Raw genomic sequence first — 22917 nt, 5'->3', positions numbered from 1 at the left:
AATAAATCTACACACGTTTGAAAGAACTCAGATACATTTCAAATAAACCTTGGGATTATTCAAGTTCATTCGTGTCATTCTCTATGTTGCAGGGTTCATATTCATCAAACCAGTGGTAGTATTGAGAATGTATATGGCACGGCATTAGCACAATTAGCAATAAACATTGACCACACGTGCCAAGTCCATTCAGTCTTACCTGTCACTGCTTCAAGAATCTTCAAAATTAAAACTGCCCTACTCCTGGGGCTTAAAAGTGTGATACTTACTTACCTTTTCAGCAGACCTGGAACCCCCCCCCCCCCAAAAAAATGTAGTGGTCTCAAAATAACTTCAGAGCAGTGGGATTGATAGAATAACATGGTGCTTGAGGAGTTAGACAGATGGAAACGAAATACTCCCATCAAACTACTTACTTTCTGGATTAATTTGGGGTCTCCTAGCAAGAGTAGCTCATGGGATCATTGTAGAGCCATTGGTTCATGCAATTGACAGGTGAGTTCTTGCCACTCATCACCTCAAAACTTGGGCTTAGATTTCTCAGATCCTTTATCTTATCAGTGAATCCTCATACTAATTCTATCCCATTCATCAGTGTCGCCACAACCATCTTTCTACTCCTTTCTCTTTAGGGGACAAATGAGAAGGAGCTTATTTTGACTTTGACTCTCCCGTAATTCACCTTAAGGATATTTGAGCTAGAAGACAGAATCATACTTTCTAGAAATTGCCATATCAACATCAGGGATTTTGATTCACTCTGGAGATGGACTTGGAGGGATATACGTCCAGTGGAACTGCTAAAGAGATTCTAAGTTGATTTGCGAGATAACATAGAATAGTTTCATGAAGAAAACACAATTCAAGGAGTTAGCAAGGGAGCACATGGTGAAGCCTGAGTGGAGATGATGGGGTGTTGCGACCAAGGAATCAGGTCGAAGCTCATGAGGCATTCGGACACAGCAGCCACACTTCTGGTTTAGGGCATAGCGACTCTGGTGTGCAGGGCTACTTCCAAAGAGAGTTCAAGTGTCCTGAACAGTAGCCCCTGGCATTCTGTTCTCATCTCTTCTTCTTGTGGCAGTGACACTCCAGTGTCGAGTTCCCAGCCGCTGTGATGACAGCACCATGGTGCTCCCCCAGGAGTGTCCTCTCTTCCTGCTAACTCAGTTCATTGTCTCAGTGAACCTGTCAGGATGGATTTTGTTCTTTTTTTTAAAAAAAGAAGATTTTATGTATTTATTCCTGAGAGACACACAGAGAGAGAGGCAGAGATACAGGCAGAGGGAGAAGCAGGCTCCATGCAGGGAGCCCAACGTGGGACTTGATCCCAGGAGCCCCCTGAGTATTGTCCTTTATCAGCTACCTCTCATGTGTTGACTGCAACATACATAGAGTCTCAAATTATGTCCTTTAGGATACGACTGTATCTGTTTGCCCCCCCCCCCACAGCCAGTTTGAAGAGCTTTGACTACTTTGTCATAGCTATTATATGGGTAAACATTATGATGCTGGAGTAGCATCCTACCTCTCTTGAAACTTCTATGGTTCCAATTGCTAAGAAAGTAACTGAGAAGGGAGATTTTTACTTAGGCTCTTAGTTTTAATAGGTTTTCTTATTGGAGGGCAATGCCACTTGTAAATGAATGGGAGCACCCAAGGAAAGAATAAAGAAATCATGATGTAGTAACAGGGCAGTCATCAACCTCTCTCTCGGCTCCTTGTGTGTCTAAACGTCATAAAGAATTAAAAGGTTTGTTATGGCAGTGCACGTCAGTTCCACAAAATAGCACAATCTGTGGTAAAACATTAAAAAAAAAGAAAATCATGAAAGCTATTTGCTTTGTTTTGGGTCAAATTTACTCTCATAGAGCAAAGGAAGCTGTAATACAGGTGTTTGCCATCAAAAGTCTTCATCTGTATTCATTTGATTTATCCTAATTTAAGGACAGATTATCATTTCATTTCAGAGAAAATGAAGTGTCAGGACAACTAATTGAAGAAAGTGAGTTAGGGTTTTTTTTTTCCAGAAAAACACAAAATCTGTCAAATTGGGCCCTGTTACGCACACAGTTCTGAGTCATAATTACAGAAAATAAAGAGGTTATCGTAATGACAGTATGAAGTATAGGTAAATATATGTTGGTGATGCTTCATTTTCATGCAGTAGACAAGGGTTTGTTTCAAACAATGCTCACATCGTCTGGATTCTCGAGGCACTCAGGGTATAGCACCCTTCTTCCTTGCTCATGTCCTGAAATAAAAAGAAGACCGATGGAGACAGGCTATCCCCTTTATTACTGTTGGAGCTAATCATTTTGAAAAAAATACAGCCTTACACCTTCGAACATGGGGGCTGAAGATGAGGGTATGGAGAAGGTCGTCCAAGAGCATACACAGTCTGCAGGCAGACCAGCCCTTCAGGGAGAGAAACTGAGAAAATAAAAAAGAGAGAAACACACACACACACAAGGGAGAGATGGGTATATGCTGGCTCACATTCACAGTTTCTCCTGCCACACTTTCCAATTAATGCCTGTCTGGAGGTGAGCGAAGAAGAATGAAGAGTATTCTTTCTGCTAGTGTGTTAGTGGAGTCAGGAACAAGAGGAGGAACCTTTCCCCATGAAGATATGCCCACAAGAAATAAAAGGCGGTGGACTATACAGAAGAGAAAAGAGTAAAATACAGCTTTGGAACTTAAAAAAAAAAATCCCATATTTGATTCTTGACCTAAGTTAATCATCTTAAAGACAGCGAACAGGTAACCAAACACCTATGATAAGGAGACAGTTCTAAACAGAGAAGCATCAGGACCAAAGATTGAAGTGTTTGCCAGAAGTTTCCATTTAGAGCCGTGGGTAAAGATCCCCTGGAGATTTGCACCACGGGCAAATTCCTTTTACTCCCCCCCCAGGGCTGAGATGTAGGGTTCCAAACTGTAAGGAGTAAAGCAGATTGATCCCTCACCCACGCCGGCCCCCAGAAAATTGCTTCTCAACTTCTCCCCACCCTTCCGCCAACCATCCAGCTCTGGTTTCACCGTCAAATTGAACATGTCCTTTTCAATAAACGATTCCATTCAGGGTTCCTAAAACCACCTCGCTGTCTTGATGCTTAAAATAACAGGGCCTGGCAAATATCTACAAAAATATGTATATTTTGTCATGTGAGAAACTTTTGTTATCTGAGATTCATATTTGATAAAAATTCTTCCCCAAATACTTAACAATTGTAATCATAGGAAGAAAACCTCTCTAGCCAAGTCTTTTCACTGTGTACACTGTGTAGTATTAATTACTCATTGCAGGCATCGGAAACAGTTTGGCTCAAGATGTTGGTGGAGGTGCGGGATTCTCTCTTACCCCCCCCCCCCCCCCCCCCCCCCCCCCCCCCCCCCGTTGCCTTCTATTCTCAGCCCTTCCACTGATCCCAGATCCCAGCCCTTTGCCTCCTGGGGCAGCGAACAGCAGGACGTGGCTTAGCAGAAATAACCTTCAAAGTTGCTGCTTTTCAGCACAGACATTCTAGAGATGTAATAGTGACTACTGGGATAGCCAGTCCTGCGTGTTGGAATAATTCTAGTACAAAGGTGAAGCCAATGCATCCAACAGATCTCTACTGACCTAGTTCTAAAATAATTCTAAGAGGGAAGTGTGTGACAGGATTTGACGAGGAATTATACAGTGCAACCTACCTGGAGAGGCTGATTGGTATTCGGATAGCCATCTTTAAGACATCCATCCTTCCTGTACCAGCCAGGGCTCTCCATAAAAACAGAACCGATATGGTATGCGTGTATGTGAATGGGGTGTGTGTGTGTGTGTGTGTGTGTGTAGATAGAAAAAAAGAGAAAGATTGATTTTAAGGAATTGCTCATGCAACTGAGGAGGCTGACAAGCCCAAATTCTGGAATGTAGGCCAGCAGGCCAGAGACCCGGGAAGAGTTGCAGTTTGCATCTGAAGGCAGTCGGCTAGAGAATTCCCACTAAACACCTTGGGTTCACAGAGGCATTGACTCACTCTACACATTGGGGGTACTTTCTTCTGGAAATCCCATGTAGCTCATTCATAAACACGTGGTTCCTTCCCATAGCCATGAAGCGCTTGCTACGCATCGGGTAATCAGGGGTCATTGGGTCGTTCGAGGATTACCAACAGGGTATGGCAGGCTCAGATTTGCATTTTAGAAGGCTAACTCGGGCGTCAGTTCAGATGAGGTGATGCTGTATTTGCCAAAAGTTAAGTAATGAGCCAAGCATGAACTATCACGTGTGTTTTTCCCAAATGGGTTCACTCTCTAAACACAATACTAAAGCATGCAACCATTTACTTTCCTCTTTATTTTTGTGCCCATTTACACATTTGGAGCTCACGCTTAAGTCAGTGTAGGTAGTTTCAGGCTAAATATAATTTTATTCTTGAAAGTGTAAAAAGCAAATGCAGCCCCCATACGGAAGGACTCTAGGTTGTCAATCCTAAGAGCATGTGCCTGGTCACCAACAGGCTGATGGTGGCGAGGGCCTCCCAGTGTCCATGCAACTTCTCTCCCTTGCTCAATATCCACTTTGCACAGGAACATTGACATTTTTCATTTGAAAATGTTTCTATATAAAGTGTAAGATGCTTTCAGATGTGGAAAATGCACAATGCTGACCTTCTAACTGAAAGCAATATTCCCTTCCCTGCCACATATTTGCTCGTAATGCAATGGATCAGGAAAGCTATAGTGAAATTATAAATTGCACATGGAAGATAAAATGTTGACTCTCACGAGAAATACAAAAATGGGAGAACAGTATTACCCTAAGGTTTCTCAGCAAGTTTGCCATGTTTATATTCAGTACTTACACAAAACATGAAAACCGTCTCAATGTGCATATGTAGGCATGCATCATGCCACACAAGCAAAGATCTGATCATGTTAACACACTTATGATGTAACCTAATGTATGTGACACATTTCCTAATTACACTGCCTGTAAAGAATGGTTTAAAAGTTTATGTAATTTTTTCCCTTATTTTTCTTTAAGTGCTCAAAGCTAGATATGAGTCCTTGACCTGTGATAATATGTGATTATTACTTATGAATTTTCTAATTCACTGTGATCATTGAAAATTTCTTTTTGTTTCAAAACGTAAAACTAGGGAGAACAAGGGAAATTGTTTTTTTAAATGCATATTTTCAAGTGTGTATGTAAGTACATTTAAATGCAGTCCTTACTGGGCAGCCCGAGTGGCTCAGTGGTTTAGCGCCGCCTTCGGCCCAGCGTGTGATCCTGGGGTCCCGGGATCGAGTCTCACGCCGGGCGCCCTGCATGGAGCCTGCTTCTCCCTCTGCCTTTGTCTCTGCCTCTCTTTCTCTCTCTCTGTGTGTGTCTCTCATGAATAAATAAATAAAATCTTTAAAAAAAATGTAGGCCTTATGATATGTTAGAGTTACTGTATTCTCATGCAGAGAATTTAAGTGTATAAACAGTCATAGCTCAAGGTTTCCCATTATTATGTGAACCTATTGTTTTGTTTTCCATATATCTCCCTAGTTCGCTTATGCTATTTCCTCCTATTGAAAGGATTTTTCCCTACTCTTCTCCAAATGTCCAAATGTGGTCCAACTCACCACCTTGTCCAATACACCTCCCTATCTGTCGCTGCTGGGCATAATCTCTTGTTTAAACCCTAATAACCTTTCAGCTCTATCCCTTTCAGGGCACATAACACTTTGTTCCTTGTGTGATTGTCTTTTCATCCTTAGAAGACCAGTCCTTGAAGGCAGGACCGCAATCACTCAGCAGAGTGCTCTTAATCTAGTAGGTGCAAAGTGAATATTTGTTGAAATACTGAGTAGATGGGTAAGGACTTAGAAAAACCCTTGCGGAAAGCCAAGAACTGGTTCTAAGAATGAAATAGCGCTAGCAATTTTAAGAGTCTTAGATTTTCTCTGTCCAAATTGTAATAATCACATGGTCCCAGTTTTCTTTATAAGCTGAATACAAAAACCTGAGGAATTCAGGGAATCAGACAGAAGTTATAGGATTTTATCAAATAAATTGCATTTCCTTTAATTCCCATGGCTTTACAAATCTGTGATCAATAAATGGCCTGAACTGAAGACAGTGGTTACTTTTACAGATTTTAATGAGACTATCCCCTAAGTATTAATCATTAAAAAGTACTGATAAAGAGCTCATCAAAGAATAAACAGTGAGAAATAAATGAAACACATAAATAGATACACCATTATAAGATTAGAAGAGGTAGCTACAGAATAAATACAAGAAATAGATAGCATCTTAAGAGATTTTATGGCTTATATACCTCTTAGATTGAATGCTATCCATTTATTCTATTCAATGTATGATTATTGAGTACTTATTTTTTTAATTTTTTTAAAAATTTTTATTTATTTATGATAGTCACAGAGAGAGAGAGAGAGAGAGAGAGAGAGAGAGAGGCAGAGACACAGGCAGAGGGAGAAGCAGGCTCCATGCACCGGGAGCCTGATGTGGGATTCGATCCTGGTTTTCCAGGATCGTGCCCTGGGCCAAAGGCAGGCACTAAACCACTGTGCCACCCAGGGATCCCGAGTGCTTATTTTTTTAAGTCTGATAGTCTTCTAGTTACTGAGAAGACAGTGGTAAACAAACACATTCTCTGCTTACAGTAAATACATATCTGAAATCAGCAAGGTGGCAGCCAGTAAGTGGGGTATGAAATTTTCTGTAAGGCTATCAGGGAAGACCTCTCTGATGAGGTAGTATTTGAGCCTGTTGAGTGAAAGAATGATGGGAGCAATATGAATATTCAAAGAAAGCTTTTCAGACCAGGACACAGTAAGAGCAAACCCCCCTGGGGAAAGAGTGTGATTAAAGTGCTTGAGGAAGACTCAGAAAACCCATTAGAGTTAAAAACAGAGTGACCAAGAGAAGAGTAGCAGGAGATACTGTGAAGGTGTGGAGTGGGGAGACCTTGTAGGGCCCTTGGAGGACATGGTTAAGACTTGGGAGTTTATTCAGAGTGAAATGGGAGAGTTTGAGCAGTGGACCTAATATGATTTGACTAAAAGAGCCACTTTGTCTTCTGTGTGAAGAGCATGCTAGGGTTAGGGTGGTGGTAATGTGTAAGGATGAAGCATGGCGACCAGTTAGGACACTATGGCAATAATCTGGGCAAGAGAGGCAGGTGCCTTGTATTAGGATGGTAGCAGTGGGAATGGTGAGCAATAGCTGGATTTTGGATATGTTTTAAGATAGAAGAACCTGGATCAAATTATTTGTTCAGATTTGTAGTAACAGATGTCCATAAAAGAAGTCTCTCTTCTAAGAGACCCCATGTTCTCATGTTTATTGTGGCAATTGTTTTCCCACTTACTCTTTGGGGAGTTAGGCTCAATCCCAGTTCTCAAAGAAGCCTGGTTGACAAGCTTGGTGTCAGATGCGACGCCAGATCCCAGAGCTCCAAAGCTACTGTTCTTTTCACTATATTTCACATTTTTCTGGTTTTCTTCTGCATACCCAAGACGAGTTTTGCTCTTAGAGGCCATATGTAAAGTATTTTTAGCATTAGGAAAAATTCTGTATATTGACTACATGGTTCACCTCATGAAAAACCATTAGCATTTTCTTTTCAAAAGATTATTGTAGTGATTTTTTTTTATCAATGCTTTGGATTTTGTAGACCTAAGACAATGATGCAATAATTCATATTTGAGTGATTTTTAACAGGCACTCACTGTGGGATAATGCTTGCATTTGATTAGTGATTACTTTCTTTGTTGCCTTGTTTTTAAATACGTGTGTTTAAAATTTAAATGTTATTAAAAGCAGTTCTGAAGATACCATTTAGCAAACTATTTTTAAAAGTAAAAATGTAGGTTTTTCTTTCTGGTCTCGACTATGGACATAGTCTTATTGTGAAACGTTAGCCAAGGACCTATTTATTTTAATTCTGAAAAATTGCTCAATCATCTGTGCATTGACTTGAAAATATTAACTAATGAGCTAACAGGTTTTATTGTAATGATACTATTGTACTAGGCAATACTTTTTACTGGACTGTTAGGGTTTTACGTCATTCTTTTTTTTTTTTCCTGTTCTTGAATAAGAGTTGAAATATTCTTAGAGAGTCTTAGCTGCTGTTATATTTAGACTGCTAGAGCATGATGCAAATGTCCATATTTTAATCAGGAAATATGGACATTGACATTAAAAAGTCTTCCCCCTCACATTCTTGTGAGTCATTTTTCCTCCACAAGATTCTTTTCTGCATATTTCTACTAGACCCACACCTGACTCAAATAAACTCAGCCTGGAGTCAAGCATTCATTTCTCTCTCTTCTCCATCCCCTTCCTCTGAAAACTCAAAGTTTAATGCATTGTGTATCTATGGATGGTCCATAAAACGCTTGCTATTCAGGCTAAGAGAGATGGGAAGTATAACAGAGAACTGGATACCGCCTTTGCTTTCTGAAGACTTGACTCCTAAATAATCATTTTAAATGATCTAAGGAAAAGCTTGCCTTTCACCTTGAGAGGCTAAATGATTGATATCTGGTGACTACTCCTAGTTGCTTACTCTTAAAGGGGAGAAAAAAAGAAGACATTTGGTCTGGTACCCAAAGAGAATTTTTAACCTTTCTGTGTCCCATCAAAGATAAGTTTCATCATCTCTTTTAAGATAGTTTCCCTTTGGATCCCTCTTTTTATTTTATTCCTCAATGTTGGGCTAACCCTTGATTATAGGAGAATTTGCAGATGTAAGTGCGACAGCTGAAGAGCATAAGAAACAGGAAATATCAACCATCTTCTCCCAGGGTCACTCATTCCATGCATATTTACTGGACTAAGGATATATTAAAATACAGAAAGGAACAGTGTTTGTTTATGCATCTACAGTCACCAGGGGCATTCAAGATGGCACTATAGATTGGTTAGGGAGAGTGTCTAGGTCAGGTGTTGTCTAAGTCCCCTTCCAATGAAAATCTTTCATGTTCCCACATAGATATTAGGGGGAACAAGTAATTTTTCCTGTCTTGGGAGATGCTATAGTAGATGCATGTGGATACACAGTAAGTAGGATAGAATAATTTATCCTCTCAGAGTCACTGATGCTCAACCCTATCTTTCTAAAAATTGGATTGATTGAAAGCCAGGCATGCTTAAACCCTGATTGCATATTTTAGATGTTTTCAAAAGATTATGTAAGAGTAGAAATTGGAGTGTATTATCCTCTGGGCCTTCTATTTAACGTTCTGTTCTGTTTTCAATGAGCATACGGAATATGATGAAAGAGCATAATGAAATAGCTATTTGGTAGTTTTTTTTAGGTTCCAGGGCCCAAAATTTTCTAATCCCATTAACAAAAAAATACATAGCCCCTCAAAGCCACAAATATCTCAAATATTTAAGTTTATGAAACTAATAATTAGCATTAGAAATATTTTCTCATACACTTACAACATAACCAAATAATTTTTTCTTGAAATTCTACATGGAAACTTAGTAACATAATCTAAAAAATAAAGAAGTTCTCATTTTATACTATATTAGCAATATATTTCCTAATCTGCAGTATCAACTTTGTAAGAGCTCATTATAAAAAATATTACTGCATTATATATAATTAACATTGTGTGTTCTGAAAGAAAAAGAAGTGTTGAATGGCTTTGCTAAAAAACATTGTTAAAGGAGGAATTTTTATTATCTGAAATTCTCATTTAAGCTTGTGTAGCAAGTTTGGCTTGATCGCTGTATGCTGCCATAGAATTTATAAGAGAAAGTGCAAGACTTACCAAAAAGAAAAGAAAATCGATGGTTTTCCTATTCAATACACTTTTTCCCAAGACATATAAATGGCCGTTGATTCTCTTCCTACCCTGTGAAATGTGGAAGCCAATGAAGAAATAGGGGCCGCCAAATAAAAGGGCACACACCCTGTTTATATGAGCAATAAATACTTATTTAGGGAATGAAAAACAACAGAAACAAGCAGAGCTGATTTGTGTCCTATTCTCTATATACAATTGGACATGCCTATTTATCACACTTCCATAAAAGTGAGCTGAAAACTTTAGGGATATTGTATCCTACGCCGAATAGAAACATAGACTTGAACAACATTGGTCCCTAAAAGTTGCACCCACATTGTTCTAGTTCCTTTTCATGGAGAATTTATGTACCATGTTTTTAAAGTTTCAATAAACCTTTTATCTGGAAGCAAATAAAATGGAACAAAATTCATGATGCATACTTTGGTTTTCTAAGTAATCTGTAAGAAAATTCACAGGTTCTTAAAACATCAGGAATTCTCTTGAAGCAACATCATTCAAATTTTTAATTTAAATGTTTAAAATGCAAATTATACTTTAAAGTTATTTTTATTCTTAAATATCCACAGATTTTGTAAAGCAGAACTAAATCAGCTTCTGAATATATTATGGATGAAATCTATTCTACCTGTTAAACTACCAAGACAAACTTTATGCTTTTATTTTCTAAAATTAAAATTTGTACATGCAAATTCCCTTCTCTCAAAACAAATCTGGACTGCCTTGAAGGAGTACTACATGTAACCGATAGGAAAACAAAATGAAAGAAGAATAATAGGAATAATAGGAATTAAATGGCATAAGAGTTCATCATTTGCTCTTATCATTAGGCAAAGAATTTGTTTAAAAGTTGATTTTTTTTTATGTCTCAAGCATATTCTATTGTTTATTACAGAAGAACCAGCATTCTTGGTAGCTATAGCCCATGTACACGTCTGGTCCTGACCTCTATTTATACTACAAATACAATTCTAGTTGTTGTTTCAATGTGAGTGCCATCACAACCATCATTTATTGATACTTGGGTTTTTAAAAACAGCTCTTCATTCTTAACAGTTTCTGCTGGTAGCACATCATTAACAAAATCACATGTTTCCCATTCATGGGTTGGGCGTGTATGGCAGGGTGAATGTTTAGAAAGACGACAATGATGGGAAATATACTGAGGTGTGCAAACTCAAGCACCCAAAAATGCAAGACGAAAAGAGCTCCAGAAACCTGGTTGGAGTTTGGAGGAGTTTCCTTGCTTTGAGAAGTATGGAATAGTTTTAGAGTTTTGTTTGATGATAACAATGAGGCTGAAGGGGGGAGCAGGGTGTTGAAGCTGCTAAATCCTCCGTTAGAGAATTGCACCCATACCCCAACTGTTTCTGAGCTCTTCAGCCAACGGTGTAAATGGAAATCACCCAGCTCACACCTGACAGTCACAGCAGAAATTTCCCAGCTCGTATTGGAAATTTGCTGGGTACCAGGTAGACCACAGGAGCTACTAGAGATGCTAGAAGACGAAGAGTCACCAAGCAGTCAAGAAATAAATTTGCCACCTTCCATTCATATCGATGTTTTATCTCTTTGAAATACCTTTTAGAGAACATTTACAAAGGACTACATACATAGATAAGTACATACGTGAGTAAAAATAAGAGAGGAAAAGGCACAAGTCAGGAGATAGGTTTTCAGTGTTTCCTGAGGCAGGTTCCTAAAAAGCAAATAAAAGCTAGAAAACAGTGCGACAGAGAAGCCATCAAACATACATTTAGATGATGAACAAACAGGAGAGTGAGATTCACGTGCCATGCACACACCATTTGAACCAAAAGATGTTACTGCTAGAAAATTTACACGCGTCTAACTTTGCTTTATCTATTTTAGCTCTTTGATCAAAATATTGCTCCAAGCCCAGTATAATACTGAGGTTCATATCCATAATATTTTTTTCCTTCCAGATCGCATTTTCAGGAAATGAAATTTTAGCTAGTCCTCTCCTACATCAGCAAGATGATTTACTGACTCTGTGGCAATCATGTGTTGAGCTCATTGTTGTTCTCATAATAAACACGCCAAATTTTCCCCATCAGGTGCATCTAAAAACTAGTACATTGTGCTCTGATGGAGTCAAAGAAAGGAAAGGAAAGTTTTTCTTGCCAGGCATTGGTAATTCTATTCAACCTCACCTACCTGAGAAGTAGGTGTAGCCAGGTCTTGGGTGGCTCTGGGATCATTTCTTTGAACAATGTGACTCATATCATCTCTGTGATCTTCAGGAAAAATCATTTCCAAGAACAGCTTTAAATGTTATGACATGAATGTGTGCAATAATGGATTTGCATGTGAAAATGATTTTTTAAAAGTTTTTCTCCGTTTCCATGTTGGCTTATGGTGAATAATTAAAAATTTGTAGTTTATACTTAAAAGTCTTCTAAGAAGATCCTTACCTAAATATTTGGAAGCATATTTTATATTTTTCAAAGCATCAATTTGCAAATGGCATAATCTAGTACAAAACATGCTGGGCTTTACTTTTCTTTCTTTAAGGATCTAACAAAAGAGAACTAAGGTGACATTTCATGTAAATTTTTTTACAAAAAATATTCTGAATAACAGTCATACCCCTAATAATATATGTATTCTGTCCTATACTTCATAAAAGTCCAAATAAATATGCTTTAAATTTAATCATTTTATAATTTTACATACTTGCTCCTTTACAAATGTGTTATTTTACATCTTAGAAAGTATCTTACTTGCACTTGTAATTAACAAAGCTTTACCCTGATAATTGTTTCATTTTTTTTTTCTTTAAATTCAAGATACTCGTTTTCTGGGTTTCAAATTCCACAATGAATATGAGATTCTGGAGATAAAGTGTGGCATATTTACTTTTCCTCATCCATGTATATATAAAATATGAAAATTCACATTTATTTTTAATTAGACCAGATCAGCTCTGAGTCTTACCCCCCCCTGCTTTAAATTTATATTTACTGTAGATTTTGCTAAGAAAAAAAAAATTAATTTGGCTTTTAGCTCCTAGTTCAGTTGCATGGGTGTATATTATACGTGGGCAAACACCTCTGACCCTGGTGCCCAGGGCACTTTCCATTCTCATTTTTCTAGTGTTAAGATGTCACTTATTAGGAGCTTACCAGGAAAGCACAAAACTCTGGCTGTATAACACAGTTTAGGTTTCTTTCACGAAAATAATCAAAACACATCCTTTAATTTGCAATCTAGTACATCATGGAAACGTTTCCTCACTTTTGCCATCAAGCTTTATTTTCCTGTTCATCTTGCAAAAGCAGAAATAAACATTCGAGAATGCTTAATTTTGCATTTAACAGTTCTTGGATGGGTAATTACCTTTAAAATGTAATAAAATATTGTCCCCTAAAGGATTGCCATTTATACCTAAAAATTAACTGCAAATTAAGTGGCTAATGCTGTTAAAAAAAGAAAACACAAATCCAAACCGAGTTCAATGTTTCTAAGAAGCAGGGAAACCACATATCACATTCAGTTTGCTGCTTTCAAGGTCAGTACTAAGATCAGAGAGCCCCACTGTATGATACAATTGGAAGATAAAGACACATTACTTCCCTGGGAAGCTTTGTCTGAAGCTCCAAGCACAAGTGGGTCAAGTTCCCAGTGATCCTTTGCGCCCGTCTAATTAATGACTGTTGCATTTAGTTTGCCTGAGACTTTAGGATTATATCCCCTTGCCCACCCCAAATAAAACAACCCTGCACATACCCAAAGCATCCTATTAGGTGTTCTCATTTCCAGAAATTTGCAGTAAGAAGAGCCTTTAAAAATCTCATAACAATTTTTTTTTTAAAAGTATCTTTCTTCATGTATACTTGATTGTCTAGAAAAATCTGGATTCCAAGAAGTGGCCTAAATGTTAAATACACAAATAACCTGAGATCACTTCAAATACTTAGTAGGCGAAATGATTGCACTCTACAAGCATGTGTTTAAATGGTCAGAATTTGCCTTGAAATGTAAAATTAATGATCATTTACTGTGCAGTTTTATGGGAGTATTGCACAAGTACGTGGAAATGGAGCCCCTCTGGTATAACTATACAATGCTGCATTGTTTCATTTCCCATGTTTCTGTGTATATGTTAACTGTTTCAGTTTCATTTGTCAGCAAATGTCTGTTTACCCCGCTTCCTGTTATTAATTATGGGAAACAGGTTTTCTTGAAAAATATTAGAGACTCTTTTAACTCTTGTCCAGACACTTCAAGGCAAGATATTGATGATTCCTTTAATGTCTGTACAAAGCCGGAAACGGAGTTAAAATACACTGTTGTCTCACACAGCTTGCAACTTCTTATCTCTCACAGAAAAAGAGAGAGAGAGAGAAAGACAGAAGTCATAAAAAAAAAAAAATCACAGCAGCTTCTAGCCCTATTACTAGACACTGAGATAACAGAGTTGGATACTATTTTCATCAGCCACAAGCGATTAACTATCGTCACAGTGTGAATTCTGAACTCAAAAATGTTTCAAAGATCAACTTAAATAGGAAAGTGCTAGAAGACAATAAGATATAGTCTAAGGGAAGCGTATCCACAAAGAGACAAAATACCCACCGTAGTATTGGTGTATTACAAAGCTTTTTATATAGAAACATATGGTCAGTCCATCTAGCTCTCTGTCTTTGAAATAGGAGCAAATATACTTGCATGCATTAAAAATCATAAAGGAGCCAAAACATCTGGAAGTTTTAGAAGAAAAGAAAAATAGTTATGGGAGGAAAGTTCAGATTAAAAAATGCAGATGTTTAATTGGGCTGTCAGTTATGTTACGAGGAAATAAGGGCAGAAATAACCAGAAGCCACTGGTGGAAAATTAAAATAGTTTCATGAACCATTGCCAAGCTAAAAGCAATGAAATCGGTAACATAATATGGACAGGGGCTTTCTAAACTGAGATCTGAAAATGTTACCATGTGCAATTTTATAAATTAGCCATTTCCAAAAAATCTTTTTCATTAAAGCACAATAAAAGTTTCTCAGACTCTCCTCTCTCTCTTCGGTCATTAACATCGGGCAGTTATTCGGAGTTTGGCTTTCATCAATGACAAGCTCTCCCCCCCCCCCCACCCTCCTCAACCGGTTTCTAAGACCCTCTAATACTGCTGAGTGGCCAGAAATTACAGATGCAAGAAAAGCTGACAAATGCCTGCCAGGCCCCTCCCCCAGTGCCTCGATAGTCAAAGCCCCTGCCAGAACATGCCTGAAAGCAGCACACCGAGAGACAAAGACACAAAGATTCCATTTTCTCAGTGAAAATAGATTTCATGTGTAAAACACTAGTGAGAAAAAATTGAAAGCTGACACATATGTGCAATTTGAGAGAGAGGCAGGGCTGAATATTTCAAGAAGATTGAAATTGCATTTGATTGCATCAAAGCCTAACAAATGTTGTTTAACCTAAAAGTCTTTTCAGTCTGTAAAAAGACATTCAGTGGCAAGATATTTTATTTTTTTTTTTAAGCACATGGTTAAAAAGAAAAAGGAATCTTGAGCTCAGTAGAGAGATGTTGATTACATACTACTGTTGCATAAAGAATTAACACTGGCTCACATCACAGGATCTACAAAAGAAAGGGGGAAAGTTAGAAGAAGAAGAAGAAGAAGAAGAAGAAGAAGAAGAAGAAGAACCACCACCACCACCCTATTGAATCAAAGGGTTCAGAAAGATAATATTAAATCCTTATGAGTGTGTTTCCTATAAAAAGAATCCCCTCCCAGCAGCCCCAGGGTATCATTACTGGAGAGGCAGCGAGTGGTTTATTAGAGATTCAAGCCTTGGCATCTGAGCCTTGCCAAGCATGCAAGTTTTAGCTTGTGAGCCCAGGGCCCTTGGCTTGCACAGTCCCTTCTGGCATCTAACAGCGAGGGCCGTCTGGTTGGTCTCCACACGCCAGGCAGTGTGTGGGTGCAAAGGCTCAGACTGGAGACAAAGGAAGATCATCGTTTGCTATGGAAGGTCATGCTTCGTGCTTTCCTTCCTACCGAAATTCATATATGCCAGCATGACATTTGGGGATGAAAGGAGAAATGTGTGAAAAAAGAAGGCCCAACGAAATCCATCAGGGAATTAATCTACAACATATTATAAATAAATAGAAAGAGGGAGAGAGAAAGTTTGGAGTTTTGATTTAAAAATGATCTTTTCCCAGAGTTGGGTGTGTCTCATGTTTTGTCACCCTCACTGGGAAATGAACAAGGGGTAGTGGAAGGGGAGGTGGGCGGGTGGGGGGGGCGGTTGGGGTGACTGGGTGACGGGCACTGAGGGGGACACTTGGCAGGATGAGCACTGGGTGTTATGCTATATGTTGGTAAATTGAACTCCAATAAAAATAATTTTTAAAAAATGATCTTTTCATGCATGGGAAGGAGCTTCTCCCACCGACCTACTGAGATTTTTTTTTCTTTTTAACTGGGGGGCGTGTTTGTGTTTCTTTAACTTCGTGCACCATCGTGAACTGCAAGGCCAGTTCAGTTGTATATGAAAGTAACTGGGGTCACTTTTATTTATTTATTTTTTAAAAAGTGTTCTTCAAGTATAGTTGACATACAATATCCCCTTAGTTTCAAGCGTCCCTCATAGGGGGTTGATATTTTCATACATTACGAAATGACTCCCACAATAAGTACACTCACCTTCTGTCACCAGAGAAAAGTATTATGGTATCATCCACTCTCTTCCCTATGCTGTACGTCCCCGTGACTTCCTTATTTTGCGACTGTAATTTGTATTTCTCCATCCCCTTCACCTACTCTGCTAACCTCCTCCACCCTCCTCACTCTGGTAACCAACAGTCTATTTCCTGTATTTCCGATGAGTCTGTTTCTGCTTTATTTTGTTTGTTTTTTTAGCTTCTACATGTAAATGAAATCAAATACAGCATTTGGCTTTCTCTGACTTATTTCACTTAGCGTAATACCCTGAAGGTCCATCCACGTTGTCACAAATGGCAAGGTCTCATTCTTTTTTATGGCTGCATAGTATTCCATTGTGGAAATCCACCACACTTGTGTCTTTCATCTGTGGATGGGCACGGCTTGCTTCCATACCTTACCTGTTGTAAATAACGTCGCGATGAACAAAGCGGTGCATATGTCTCTTCGCGTTGGTGCTTTTATTTTCTTTAGATACTCACCCAGGAGTGGAATTGCTGGATCATGTGTATTTCTATTTTCCATTTTTTGAGGACTCCCCACACTGTGGCTGCACCAATTGACATGTGCGCCAACAGCATATGAGGATTTCCTTTTCTCCTCAACCTCGCCCACACTTGCTCTCTTTTGTCTTTTTCATGATAACCATCCTGACTGGTGTGAGGTGATGTCTCAGTGTGGTTTTGATTTGCATTTCCATCATAATTAGTGATGTTGAGCATCTTTTTATGTGTTTGTTTGGCGTCTGTGTGTCTTCTCTGGAAAAAAAAAAAAAGTGTCTCTCCAGGTTCTCTGCCCTTATTAAAATCAAGTTGTAGAGTCTTTTTAAAATATTAAGTTGTGCACATTCTCTATAATTTTGGATACTAACCTCTTATCAGATGTAGGATCTGCAAATATCTTGTCCCATTCACTACGTTGCCCTTTGGTTTTGTTGATAGTTTCCTTAGCATCGCAAAAACGTTTTGGTTTGATATTTATTTTAGCTTTCCTGCCCTTGCCTGAGGAGAGGGCCCCTCCAAAATATTTCCCTGACTGGTCAAAGAGCTCACCGCCTCTGCTTTCTTCTCTCTCCAGTTGAGCCTGCTGCCATTCTGATCCCCATCCATCCAAGAGCATGCTGTCCTTGATAGATTGGCTCAATGCTTGCAGAATAGTCGAATGGGCTTAATATGTGTTGAAAAGTGTTAGACCATTAACAGGTTAAAACGTAATGAATAGTAGCTGTCAGGGGTTATAGACCAAGAAAGCACGCCGGGAATACTTTAATTTAAAAAAAAAAATTACAGTAAAGTTTTTAGAAATTGAGAACACATTTTTGTACTTCGCCACTCCCTTTCAAGCCCCTGCAGTTCTTAAATTCCTTTAGTCACTAGGAATATCAGAGAGAGAGAGCGAAGAAACTGAGTGCTTCATAATCTTATAAGAGATGACTGAGAGGAAAGTGAGAATATTGGGTAAACCCTATGACCCCTGAAATGTTCTCCACAAACTCTCCATTCCCACGGCAATACTCATGGCAGGAGAGACCTTCTAGCTATCCTTTCCAGTCTAATCAAAATACCAGCCAGCATTCTGAACAAGATATTTATAACATTAATTAATAAAGCTGCTATCTCAATTGGGTCATTAAAAATAACCTCCGTGCGCACAGCATCCCTCTATTTGCCATCAGAAGGGAGCGTCCCACATCTTGGAGAGTTGGGAGCACAACTGTTGATGCGTATTCAGTCACCGTTGGGTTGACTGAGCCTCAGTTTCCTTTTGCAGGATATGGGGAATTTTGGGAACCGTGGGAAATTTGGGGAGGATTCACCCACACATTGGAGTCGTGTTAACTCCAAAATGCTAACATGCCTATGTGCACAGTGGGAAGAGAGCGTGACACTTGCGTCACCTTTTAAGACTTAAGAGTCTTTTTCTCCTTTCCCCTTTATTCCCTTTCACTATTTTTTATATTCCCCAAATGAGAAAAAATCAGTGGGAAATATCAGAAAGGGACACAGAACATTAAAGACTCCTAACTCTGGGAAACGAACTAGGGGTGGTGGAAGGGGAGGTGGGCAAGGGGTGGAGGTGAATGGGCACTAAGGGGGGCACTTGACGGGATGAGCACTGGGTGTTATTCTGTATGTTGGCAAATTGAACACCATAAAAAATAAATTTATTAAAAAAATAAGACTTAAGAGTCTTAATACGAGGAGCAATCCCAGGGCATTCCTGGAGCTAGGAAGACTGGTGAATTCGATAAAATAAATCAGACCAAAGCTACATAATCACCACGCCACTGACTGGTTCCTTGATGTGTCTGCACACACTTCAGAACATTTCTGGAACTCTGAGTCTGATGCCCTGCGATCTCTGATTTCTTAAAGTATACGTGACACGTTTATGCTAACTTCCTCCCTGTTGGTGGTGGCCACGTGTCTGCTAAGCGGCTGTGCACAGAGTGGCTGAGTGAGCCAAAGTGAAGGGGCATTCATGTCCTAAGCCCCAAATTAAAAGAGGGGCTCCTGTAGGCCCCAGCCGACACTGCCGAGCCCACTGCCTTCACCTGGGAAGACTTGAGAACAGCAGCGATGGGTGCGTGAAGTTGTGCAGTGCACAACCTGGCCGTGCAGCCAACAGGGTCACTCATGCCTCCTTAGACGTCCCTCCTTGGCAGTTCCTAGAGCCTCAGGAGCCGATGCACAAAGGAGAAAATTACGAGAAGAAATGATATTGTTGTGTGGAAGATATTAGGGAAAATACTGATCATCTTTTAGCGGAAATAGATTCTCTAAGAGAGAATACCTCTGTCTACCCTAAGAAGGTCAACAGACTTAGACATGCTAAACAGTGTTTCTTACGGTCATTTTTTTTTTAAACTGGATACCAGGATTCCCTAATTTCAGAGTAAAAAGGAAAATAACAATGTGCTTGTGTTCATTTAACCTAATTGAAAGGGAGAAAACCACACTGCTTAGTCACATTCCATATTTTCTTTTTTTGAAAATTCAGCTGCTATCATAGGCTAGAATAATAGCATTGTGTTATTTAGAGGAATTAGTCTCTGTAGAGAAATTAGATGATGAAAAACAAAGCAAATATGTTTAATATGTCTGGGAATAAAATGTAGATTTATCTATCAATTGTACTAATGGTAGGTAATATTTTAAATCCTTTTTAAACATGGAAAATACATCCAAAGGAAAACGAATCCTTATAACCACTTAGCATAGCAGAGGGAGCCAACACTGTTTTAGCTTCTCAGAGGTTTCTGATTGTTACTTGACAAGACATTTTATGGTGGGGGAAACCCAGACAATGTTTTCTGGGGCCAAATTAGTAGCCCTAGAAAAGTAAAAATTTAGGACATGAGAAGTTGGCAGATCTCTATGGATTGTTGTATTGGGAAACATCCCCATAAGAGGATAAAAATCAATTTTAGCTCATTTACTTAACATGGCTTGAGTTTCATGTACTATCACTTTTTGTTTTGTACAGGGATCTTGGCAAAATTAGCAACGAATCCATAAAGGAGACTAAAAGCCATTTGATCTCCCTCTTCAATGACAGTCCCACAAAAGTCGAAGAAATACATTATGTCTCCAATGAAGAGAGCAGTTGTACCCTAAAATTAGGACATGATTAAGGTATGACATTTCTTTTAGTCCAGTTGCAATGCTTTGTTCTATTACAGATCATTTCTTCTCCCCTTTTTTTTCCCCCAGTATCTCTCTCTCTCTCTCTCTCTCTTCCTTTTCTTCCTCTCATTAGCAGATTGTCTTTTATAATTGATGTTGTTCACCGCCCTTTCATCAGATATATGCCACATCTCTTAGGCGAGCCATCCAACAGGGCACCTAAATACACATTAGAAGGTACTGGGAGCCATGAGTCGCTTTGACCTCCTCCTCGGGGCAGTTATAATAAGCATCTTGATGCCACTGAATGCAATGCTGTATTCAAATAATAGCCTTCATCTTTACCCTCTTTAAATATAAAAGTAAACCTTGAAGCCTTTGAAGGACCTAATCAAACAACACACATGTGAAAATAGACCAGTGAGTCTTTGGGAAAAAAAAAAAAAAAAGACCTTATGTAAAATCTGTAAAGAATCTTGGCAGTTTTTCAAGAAAGACCTCCAGGTAAACGATGGCTGTGAACGAGACACGCGGCCATCTAGTTATGGGGATCATTATTGTGGGCCCACTGTGCCATTTTTGTTCCCAGCAGGATCTTTCTTTTCTCATTGAGTTTTCAGGGATATCTATCTACTGTTCTCTGTGTGTAAAGCATATTGAAGTGGTCCCACAAAGATGCACTAATTAAAAGAAACAAAACGTAGGAAAAAAAAAACCTAAAAAAAAAAAAAAAACTTTGTCAAGTGGTCAGACAGAGTGGAACTAGAGGATTATAGGTAAGAGGGATAAAATGAAGGGTTGGAAGCTATAATTTCTATTTCTGTGGTGGCAACCGCATCAGCTATTGGAGTCAGGCAGTTAAAAGATATGGCTACTTAAGCACAGAGTCTGGGAAGAAGACACTTCAAAATATAACAGTGAATCAGGCCTCTGGTGGTAAAGATGCACTAAATGATGGGGATCCCTTGCCGGGGTCCTTTTCCTAATTGTCTCGACTTCCCTCTTTCCCATACTCATGTCTTCCACTTTCCATTTGTTTCCATCCTTGTCTTGCACAAGTCCATCTAATACTTTCCTTCCTCCTAGAAAACAGAGAACATGTTTTAAAAGGAGACACTGCATCTCAAGGGACTTCTTCATTTTGCCAGAAAATAGTTCATTCTTGAACATGATCTGACTGTGGATTCTCAGGAAAAGCCCCCCTCCCTATAAATAGTTTTAAAGAGCATGTATGCACATATGGATGTCAGGCAATCAAATCTGTAGATAGAGTAATTTGAAGAATGAATTATTAGAGTGACAGGATCACTTAGAAAACATTGAGAAATACAGATAGCTGTCTAGCTTCCATAATAATATTTACCATCATCTTGGGAGTTTCATCCCACCATTTGGCCTTATCCTTATATTTTTATTGGAATTAACAGAATCAGAGAGTTAGTGGAAGGCATAGAAATCTGTAATACAGTTTCTCGTATTGAAGTGAAGAAAATGAAGCCCAGAAAATAATCTAAGTCATCTTGCTTGTCTAAAATGCTGTTGGGTTAATTGTAGTTTTGCATATACATAGACCAAGAAAATACTTTCCCAGAAACTGGTTACAAATGTTTGAGAAGAGACATAATCATTAAAATATACATGTAGTAAATATAATATCATTCAGTAGTTGCTAATATATATTGAAATTGCCTGGAGATTTTATGCATTTAGGAAAACTTACTTTCATTGTTAATATAGCCTCTGACCTCTATATGTATAACATGTAAACAAGCTCAAATTTTCTATAAGTCAACTCTATTTTTGTTTACAAGTACAACCCCCTTTTGATTTTTTTTTGTCTTCTGATTATATATTACTCACAGTTCTGTAGTTTTAACCAGAACAAAAAGGATTGCCTGGAAGAATAGAAGGTAAGTTATTTCCTAAGTTGGGTTAGAAATTCAGAAGTTCTTTTTCCATCACCAGCATTGTATTCTTGAAAAAAAAAATAAGACAAACTCTAATTTTTTTTCACTTATGAGCTAGTTCCATAAAAACTGGCAGAGTGGGGGTGGGGAGGAAATTCACTGTAGAGACACAGCTATACCCTATTATTAGAGGCATTGGTGGTATCCTATAGGAAATATAGTTTGTTCTTGAAGACACAATAGGCTCAATGTTAAAAAAAAAAACTAAAATATCACACATACCCCAAAAACATGTCTATAAAACAAAGCTTTTAAATTTTTAATTATACCCTTAAGCTGGCTTTCTAGTTTTTCTAGGATATCAAGGCATTCAAAAGAAAGAAAGAAAGAAAGAAAGAAAGAAAGAAAGAGAAAGAAAGATTTACTCAGATTAGTGTTGGAAACATCACATAGAAATATGTGTGGTGATGTTACTGGAAATGACTATTTTTGTAAAGTAAACAAGTAGAATGTCTGAGTTTTAAAAAGCCTGCCACACTGCCTTAAGGTTAAAGATGCAAGTCTAGATATATCTAAGAAATTGTAGTTTGTTTAATTTTTGGTTCTAAGTATTTTCTGATGCAAATATTTAAAAGATTGCTATGTCTTCAGTTAAAAATGAGCATTTTGATGAAGTAGTAATACTTAGGTTGTTTTCAGTTTCTGTAATTAAATGCTACTTGCTACTTATTCGGGGCATAGGTTTCAGTTCCAAATCATTGAGGACACGGCTAAGTGACATAACCAAATTTTTTAAAAAGTCAAACAACAATTTTGTGGCAGTTTTGAACTATAACTTTAATTTGTGTTTTAGGGACTTCATA

The 22917-nt window shown here is 38.4% G+C and overlaps 1 long non-coding RNA gene across 2 annotated transcripts in view; it reads left to right on the top strand.

Moving 5' to 3' along the window:
• Positions 1–22917, top strand: part of LOC121498772 — a 63726-nt gene that overhangs the window by 17067 nt on the left and 23742 nt on the right. For both annotated transcript variants that reach the window (XR_005989893.1, XR_005989892.1), the window contains exon 2: positions 20008–20156. This is a non-coding gene — a long non-coding RNA (uncharacterized LOC121498772). The remainder of the gene's footprint in view (positions 1–20007; positions 20157–22917) is intronic.

Source organism: Vulpes lagopus, chromosome 1, assembly GCF_018345385.1.
Source record: "Vulpes lagopus strain Blue_001 chromosome 1, ASM1834538v1, whole genome shotgun sequence".
Taxonomy (NCBI): Eukaryota; Metazoa; Chordata; class Mammalia; order Carnivora; family Canidae; genus Vulpes; species Vulpes lagopus.
The sequence above is the reverse complement of the archived record's forward strand: the minus strand, read 5'-3'. Positions and strand labels throughout refer to the sequence as shown.